The sequence below is a fragment of the Pteropus alecto genome, unplaced genomic scaffold, assembly GCF_000325575.1.
Source record: "Pteropus alecto unplaced genomic scaffold, ASM32557v1 scaffold72, whole genome shotgun sequence".
NCBI lineage: Eukaryota > Metazoa > Chordata > Mammalia > Chiroptera > Pteropodidae > Pteropus > Pteropus alecto.
Window position 1 is genome coordinate 24464483 of NW_006436811.1, and position 9176 is coordinate 24473658.

General features: G+C 35.4%; 1 pseudogene; it reads right to left on the reverse strand.

The window, feature by feature from the left end:
* Nucleotides 1-2115: 2115 nt before the first annotated feature.
* Nucleotides 2116-2234, reverse strand: LOC112481507 (annotated as a pseudogene).
* Nucleotides 2235-9176: the final 6942 nt, after the last annotated feature.

The window sequence follows — 9176 nt, forward strand, 5'->3', positions numbered from 1 at the left end:
TCCAGAAACTTTACTGTATTTGCTTATTGTTTCTAGTAGTGTTCTTATGGAATCTTTAGGGTTTTCTATATAGAGAATCATGTCATCCACAAATAGTGAGTGTGACTTCTTCGTTTCCTATTTGAATGCCTTTTATATCTCTTTCTTGCCTGATTGCATTTCCTAGGACCTCCAATATTATATTGAATAACAGTGGCAATAGTGGACAGCCTTGCCTTGTTCCTGATCTTAGAGGTAAGGTTTTTAGTTTTTTACCATTACATGTAATGTTGGCTGGGGGTTTGTCATATGTGGCCTTTATTATGCTAAGGTACTTTCTTTCTATACCGATTTTAAGTGTTTTGATCATAAACGGATGCTGTACCTTGTCGAAGGCTTTTTCTGTATCTATCGATATGATTATATGATTCTTATTTTTTAATTTATGTGGTACATCACATTAATCGATTTGCATATGATGAACCATCTCTGTTAGAGAGAAGGGTTATTTATCTGATTTGTTCCCTATTGTACCCCAGTACCTAGCACATGGTGAACAGTAAATGCTAGTTGAATGTGTCAATCAATCAAATAGGAGTTTGAATTCTGTGAGCTCTCAGTGCTAAAATAAAATATTGGTGAGCCTATATTTGGAGGACTTCCTTCTTCTTCCACTTCTCATTCCCTTCTCCTACCTAAGAAAATCATTTACCCAATTTCCATTTCCTATAACTCTTGGAAGGGAATGGATATCCTTTATCATAGGTCTGAGGCAAACACTACACATCCAGCTAACCTTGGCTAGCCCAGCATATGCTGGCAAGGAGTTCTCTAGCCATGATTGACTATTAAATTTGAATCATAGCCCTCTCCCGTAATAAAGAGCCTTGATTAAGTCCATTCACAGTCCTGCAAGGTCAGAAATGAGGCAGCACAAAGAGAAATCAGAAGGCACTAATCATTTACAGTTCCATAACTTATCCTGAACGACTATTTCATTTCTCATTGGCTCCTAGTGATTACATGCCAGGATATTCACTCTCCTGTCAAGTGCCTTTCCTCTCAGAGATTTTTTTCTACTGTGAGCCCCACTGCCAATCACAAGAGGATCCAATACAAATAAGCAAGCCAAGCCAAGAGTGTACCTGCTCAGGTCGGAGGGAGTTTTTCTCTGTTAAACTTATCTTAGTGATATAAGAGGAGAAATCACCAGTTTCAGGGTCCACCACCAGTGACTTTGTGTCTTATCTTAATGAGACACACTTTCCCCCCAAAAATCAAAGCATTGCTTTCAGCTTCCTGAGTAAGATTTTGTCTTCTTGGAAGCAGCTGTCTGACCTAATTGCGACGATGAGATCAAGGTGGAAGGTCTCCATTCCCTCTTTTGCCTCTTCTATGAGTCCACTACCATCCAAGATATTTTAGTTTTGAATTTCACTAAGAAAGCTAAAGCACCCTGGCTGAAGTCATTATATTGTAAATATTTGGTTATTATTCAGTTTTTTGTGATCTCATCAAATACATATCATCCACAAAACACTCTGAGGAAGTAGGTGTCTTGAAAGAAATGTAAAACCTTGAAGCAAAGCGGTGCTTTAAGCGAGGTCCCCTCAAAAATAGTCATGGGTGGCTAAACCCCATGGGAATCAGGAAAGTCTTCAGGGAAAACTAACTTCGGAGATAAGCCTAAAAGAAGGAGAAATATTCCAACAGGTGAAGATGGGGTGTGAATATGTAATGTTCATCTAAACTTCTCAAACATTCACACCTTTAAATTTTCCAATGAAATGTGTTGGGCTTAATTAATTCCATCTAAACCTCTCATTTGCCTCTTCTCTCTCTATTTAAGTTACAGAGAAATGAGAACAGTGTGTTCCTACTTCCTCCCACTGGTTTGGAGAAGTGGAATGCCTGCAGACAGAAAGGCAATATTGAGAGTTAGTCACAAACTCCATTCTTGACATGTGGCCCTGGTTGTGGAATGCTGCTCTTCAGTCTCAGAAAATAGGGCTTCATCAGTCGGACGTTTTTAAACCAAAAACATGCTTTAGCCAAATAAGTTTGGCAAGTTTGTTCAGGCAGGACACTCTTATATTTTGGTTAGTCCAAAAGGCATCATTTTTTTTTTTTTTTTTACGCCTACAGCCACCGGTCTTCCGGGTGGTCTCCCATTCAAATACTAACCAGGCCTGATCCTGCTTAGCTTCCGAGATCAGCCGGGATCGGGCTTGTTTCAGGGCGGCATGGTCGTAGACCTCATTTTTTTTTTATTAACTGCAGCTCCTTACATCTAAATCACAGGTCATATACAGCATCTCACTCCAAATGCAGTTTGCCAGCAAGGTCATAGCAAATACCCTATAGCAGACAATAGAGCCTGCAATTGAGCTGTCCAGGAGACCCGGCCTTCTGCCCTAACTTCTGCACTTTCTTCAGTGCCTACCTTTCATTTGGATAATGCAAAGAACGGTAAACCAATGCCTGTGTTCTCTGTGCATTCTTTAATTAGCTCTGCAATTAAGGCATCGCCATTGATAATTAAAAACTGTTAGTGGTCTTTGTTGTTTTGTTTGAAATCAAGATAACTATTGATAACAATGTCATGCCAAGAACGCACTACCAAGACTAAAAACAAATGCATTTTGCAATGTCTCTGCTAATTTCAAAGTGAGGACACCCAAGGGTTTGTAAATATATTTTCAGGGAGCTACAAGTTCTCTGATTTTTTTCAATATGTTTTTATTTCAGTGCTTATGTTAATATAAATATAACCTCTGAGTAATCACCTTATAACCAATTATCTCCCCAGATTTCATTGCACATGTTTAGAGTTATGTTGAAGACAAGAAGAACCATCTAAGCTGTTGAGAAAAGAAGATTAATCCATAAATGAAACATTATCACTAAATGAGAAGAAATTAATGCTATAATGACCTACTATACAAATGAAGTTTTGTTACAGTTTAAGTAGGAAGAAGGTGGTGGAAAATTGATTAACCACAAAGCCCACGGGGGTATAGGCATAGCAAACTTATTACCGTATTGAGGTTGTGAGGTGCAGTTTAGTTTTAGCTAAACTCAAGGAATAACAACATATTCCACATTCAATTAATGTTGTCAACTTAGTTTTTAAATTTTTATTTTTATTAACTATATGAATTTGATTTTAATGAGTCATTTAACAAGAGTTTGAAATATAAGAACTATTATCCTAGTTCTATGTTTATGTGTATTTAGATAAAAAAGTATAAAAATGATTTAAGTTGAAAATAAAAATCTAAAAAATTTTATTATCCTTTCCATTTGCCTAAAATGTGATGAGCCATTTTTCAATTGATTCTAATGAGAAGTGAAGAGCTTATGTAATGAAAGAAAAAATGATCAAGGAGTTAGAAATTCAAATCCCAACTATGCCAGTTGAAGGTCGAGAGTCTTTGAACAAGCTGCTTTCTCCCTCTGGGCCTCAGTTTTATCATCCATGAAATAAGAAGATGATTTTTTTCAGGTTCTTTCCAACACTGAACTATTATGGTTCTATTTGTCTTTTATTCTAAAGATGTTAGATGGCAGTCTCCGGCTCACAGAAACTTGCCCCGCTTGCTGTAGATCATTGCTTGCTGTAGATCATTGCCACCAAATGTGAAGGTAAAGGTGCCTAGATTGGCGGAGACTCTGCAAAAAAAGCCGGCAGGCCTAGTTTACTTCTCTTTTCCATCCCTTTTCTCTTATTGTCTCCCTTCTCAGGTTCTTCTGTTGAAGTCAGTGAATACTGAAGATGTCTTTCACGGGTGGCCTCATCTCTGTCCTCTTCTTAGAATAGCACCCTGTATCATTTACCACCTACAACAATTAGGTTTATACCATGAGATTTCACTCCTCATCTTACTACAGTTGACTGGTAAATCGAGGACAGCTAATCTTTAAACTATTTAGCAGCCCCTGTGATGACCTAGAGAGAAAAGAAGAGCTGGGTGGTGTGGATTCTTGAATCTGAGTTGATCAAATCTTAAGCTAAAGTGATGCAGTAGTCCACTTCCAAGATGTCCCCAGCGAGCCTCACCTCCAGACATTCAGGCCCTTGTGTCATCCTCTCACACACTACATAAGGCTGACCTGTGTAACCAAAAGGATATTGCAGAAATGACAATGTGTGACATCTGAGGCTTGGTCATTAAAAGAGAGCTGCTTCCATCTTGCTTGCTTTTAAATCACGCCCCCTGGGTGAAGGAAGCCAATTGCCGTGACTTGAGGACATTCAGGCAGCCTGTGGAGAAATCCACATGGTAACAAACCAAGGCCTCCTAATAACAGCCATATGAGTGAGCCATCTTGGAGGAGAATCCTCTAGCCAAAGTCAAGTTTTAAGATGACTGCATCTCCAGTCAATGTCTTAACTGCATCTTCATGAATGACCCTGAGACAGAAACATCCAGCTAAGCTGCCCTGAATTCTTGACCAACAAAACTTTGTGAGATAATAAACATTTATTGCTTAAAGTTATGAGAGAATTATTTATAGGCCAATATACATCTAACACAAAAGACGAAGCTCTCAAGGCATCTTTTGTGGCAATTGGGAAAGGTTTGGACCCTTATAATAATTCCTGATATTATGCCCTTCCTGAAGTCAGTCTCACATGTATGTACTGAGATGGGTCTAGCAGTTAAACATCAAGAAATGGAGTCAGATTTTTTACTATAATTCTTAACAATACTTTGTATTTGTGCATTACATTTTATATTTTTCAAAAATTTTTCAAGGTTTTTGCAGTAGTTTTTATTTAAATGAAATCAATTTTAAAAACAAATCAGGGAGACTCAATCAACTTTCTCTATAAAAATGAATTTTACTTGATATTACCTTGCTATACATTTTTCAAAAAACATGTTAGATGTCATAGAATTCATAGAATTAAAGAAGTACACAACATATCTGAATTTGATATTTTATGATCAGTTTTCTAGTAATATCAGAATATCAAATGGTAGATTATTTTTGCCTTAGACAACTAAAGCAGATGCTGGTTTAGTCATACTGTGATGGAGCATTGCTAACCAAGAGGTGAATCAAGAATATGTGGGGAATATTGTTTTTATGCTGTACCAAGAAGACAGCAGCCACCATCAAAGCCATAACCAAACATAAAAATTAACATTCAAATAGTGCATTATGGTTTAAAAACTAATTTATATTTTGCTTATTGACTGTCTCCCCATGCTGAAATGTAAGCCATATAAGAACAGAGATTTTATTTCTGCCTTCCTTTTACTGTATTTTTAGGTCAACAAAGAGTGTCTAACACATAGCAAGTACTTTGAATGAATGAATGAATAAATAAATAAATGGTGAGACAACCATCACATGAATGATGTGATCCAAAGAGATTAAAGAGAGCCAGGACTTGAACCTACATCTCTTCTGATATTAAAACTTAAAGTCTTAACCATTAAAGTCACTTAAACAAGAGCTGAACCTTTGGCCAGAAAGTAAACCTATCCTAACTCTTGGTGGACATGACTCTTGAAGGAGCACTCTGCTTGACTGCTCTGGGTTATCCAGGGCAAACTGCCATGACTAATGACTTCTCACGGGCAGGAGTAATCCCTGTGATTTCAGCCACAACATAAAAATAAGTGCTAACATGAATAATCACATCTGCAACAATAATTTCTAGTTGGTCATAACATGGATAACTAGTACAGTTATCAAAAAAAAATCATTTCAATTGGATAAAATATTCACATTTTAAAATTCTTAATGAATAAGTCAGACAGAAAAAAGGAAATACTTAATGAACTCACTTATATGTGGAATCTAAAAAAGCCAAATTCATAGAAACAAAAAATAGAATGATGGTTTCCAGGGCTGAGGGATGGGAAATAAGGGGAGATGTTGGACAAGGTACAAACTTGTAGTTATAAGATGAATAAGTTCTTGGGGTGTAATGTGTAGCATGGTGTCTATACAATACAGTATTGTATACTTGAAATTTGCTAAGAAAATAGATCTTAAATGTTCTCACCACACACACAGAATGGTAACCATGTTAAGTGATGGATGTATTAACTCACTTTTTGTGGTAATCATTCATGATATGTTCAAATTACTTTGTATACTTTAAACTTATACAATCTTATATATCAATTATCTGCCATTAAAGTTGGGGAGAAATATTTTAATAAATTTCATGAGAAGTATGTATCATAAAATCTAACTAAAAAAGGAATATAGATATAGATATATGCATAGAAGATACCTAAAAGGATATAGCAAAGTTTTGTTCAATGGCTACTGTTAGGAAATGAATATCGAAAGGGTAGCAGGAGACAGGAATAAGGATAGAGCATAATGAAGACTTTTGTTTTATACTTGATACGATTCTGATTGAATTTCTTTTACATAAATGTGGAATTCTTAAAATAATTTTTTAATTTATGACTACAATGTAACATAACAGTTTACTGTATATATAACAAGTCTTCAACAGATATTAATTGATATTGAAAACATGCTTACTATGGCCACCCATGCCAGATTTGCCTTAATATCCATCAAAATATTTATATGTATATAAACATATGTTTTACACATATTTCTATATTATAAATTTATATAAACATTTGTAGTCATTTTAGAATTCTGTATCTCACACTAATAACTCTTATCAGCATAATTTCTAAAATTGGCACACACTTAAAAACTGTTATCAAAAAAAAGAAAAGAAGTGTTAGTGAGGATGTGGAGAAATTGGGACTCTTGAGTACTGCTGATTGGAATGAAAAAGGGTACAACTGCTATGGAAAACAGTATGGCAGTTCTTCAAACAATATTAAAACTAAAATTGCTATCTGATCTATCAATCCCACTTCTGGGTATATACCCAAAGAAATTGAAAGCAAGGTCTCAAAGAGACATTTGTGTACCCATGTTCATAGCAGCATTACTCACAATAGCCCAAAGGATGAAGCAACCCGTGTCCATCAAAAGATAAATAGATAAATAAAATGTAGCATATACACAACAGAATATTATGCTGTAAAAGAAGGAAATTCTAATACATGAATGAATCTAATGACATTATGATAAGTGAAATAAGCCAGTCACAAAAAGACAAATGCTATCTGGTTCCACTAATATGAGATATCTAAAGTAATCAAACTCATAGAAACAGAAAGTAGAATGATGGTTGCTGGGGACAGAGAGGAATGGGGAGTTGTTGTTTAATGGGTATAGGGTTTCAGTTTTGCAAGATGAAAAAGTTCTGAAGATGTTTCATAACAATGTGAATATACTTACCATTATTAAACTGTACACTTAAAATGGTTAAAATGGTAGTTTATGTTATATGTTTTTTACCAAAATTAAAAACAAACAAAATTTTAAAATTGGCAAACTGTATTTTGTTGTTATAAGAATCCTTTAAGCTAATTAGTAAATCTATTTTATAGACAAAAAAGATTAAGTCTCAAAGAAGATATGGAAAGATTCCAACTAAAGTGGATCAGCCAGATTGCTGTCCAGGGCCCAGTTATATAGCCTGCCAAAACGACTCTGGAAAAGAAGTGGAAATGGTGCCAGTCAACTCAGGTTTTCAGTTATGTATTAACTGGTGAACTATACATTGGTTCCACTCCCACCAAATGAAATAACACTCCTTCATGAGAATGAAAACAAGCCTCTTACTAGTCTTAGCCTACCTCTGTTTGGTATTTTTGGCACATGTATACATTTGCAGCCAACTAAACATTTAAATACAATGCATGCCATTGTGCTATTTACTGGGAACGAGTCACTCATTTTATTATCTAAAGTTTAAATGCTTTCTTATTCCTTGGAAAAAAAAGGTTGTCTTATTTAGACAATTGCAAAAGGTATTAAAATAAGATCAAAAACTACACAAAAGATTTGAAACATTGTCCTCCAATTCAGCCAATGGAAGTGAACTGGTATATCAATCTGTTTTTGCACACAACTTCATTAAGATGACATGTTTCTCTGGGCCTTCACCAAAACGTGGTTGAGCAAATAAATATTTAAAGGCTATCAGTATGAAAGAAAACCAACTTTGGGGGCTCCTCAGAACACCAACATTTTGCCTGCCCAGTTCTCACACCTGCCACAGTCAGCCAGTGGTCACAGGACACCCCTAATACTTGTGCAAGTTGTCACCACACTTAACTTTATTAATTTTTAAAACATGTTTCTATAATGACATATTTCCTCCAGTAGGCTGTGAGCTTCACAAAGGCTTACACATGGAATCTAAAAAAACAAAATAAACAAAACAGAAACAAACTCGTAGATACGGAAAATATTTTGATGGTTTCCAGAAGGGAAGTGGGTTGGGGCATGTGTGAAAAAAAGGGAAGGAATTAAGAAGTACAAATTCGTAGTTACAAAATAGTTATGCGGATGTAAAATATAGCATAAGGAATACAGTCAATAATATTGTAATAACTATGTATGGTGTCAGATGGGTACTAGATTTATCAGGGTGATCATTTTGTAATATAAATGTCTAATCACTATGTTGTATACCTGAAACTTATATAATATCATATGCTATTGTAATTTAAAAAAATAAATTATTAAAAAATAAAAATAAAAATAATTTTTTGACTGATTGAATAAATGAAAAGATGCAGGCTGATGTTTGAAACCTGGGGCTAACCCTGACTCTCAGGTGGGGAGTAAGAAGTTCTAGTTCAACATTATTCAACTCAGCAGAAATCCAAGCTTGCCTATCATCAAATCTGTCCTTGTACTGCAGTTTCAGTAAATGAACTTTATATTCTCCTAACATCTTTAGGCACAAAACTCAGTACTCAAAAATCCTTCTAGTTTTAGGGCTCATCTTTCTCTTACCTTTCTTTAGTCCTCCCCATTTATTTATTCATTCAACATTTATTCATCAGATTCTTTTTTAATTTATTTTTTATGGTGACATTGGTTAACGAAATCCAGTAAGTTTCAGCGGTACACTTTAACAATAAGGCATGTTTCCTCCCATAGTTAGATTTCTTTCTGTTACCACATATTTGACCCCCTTTATCCCGTCTACTTCCCCCTTCTCCCCACCTCCAACTGACTGGTAACCACTAGTCTACAGACCATGTCCATGAGTCTCTGTTTGTCCTATTCATTTATTGCTTTTAGGTTTATATCCCACATATAAGTGATATCATGTGATTTTCAAC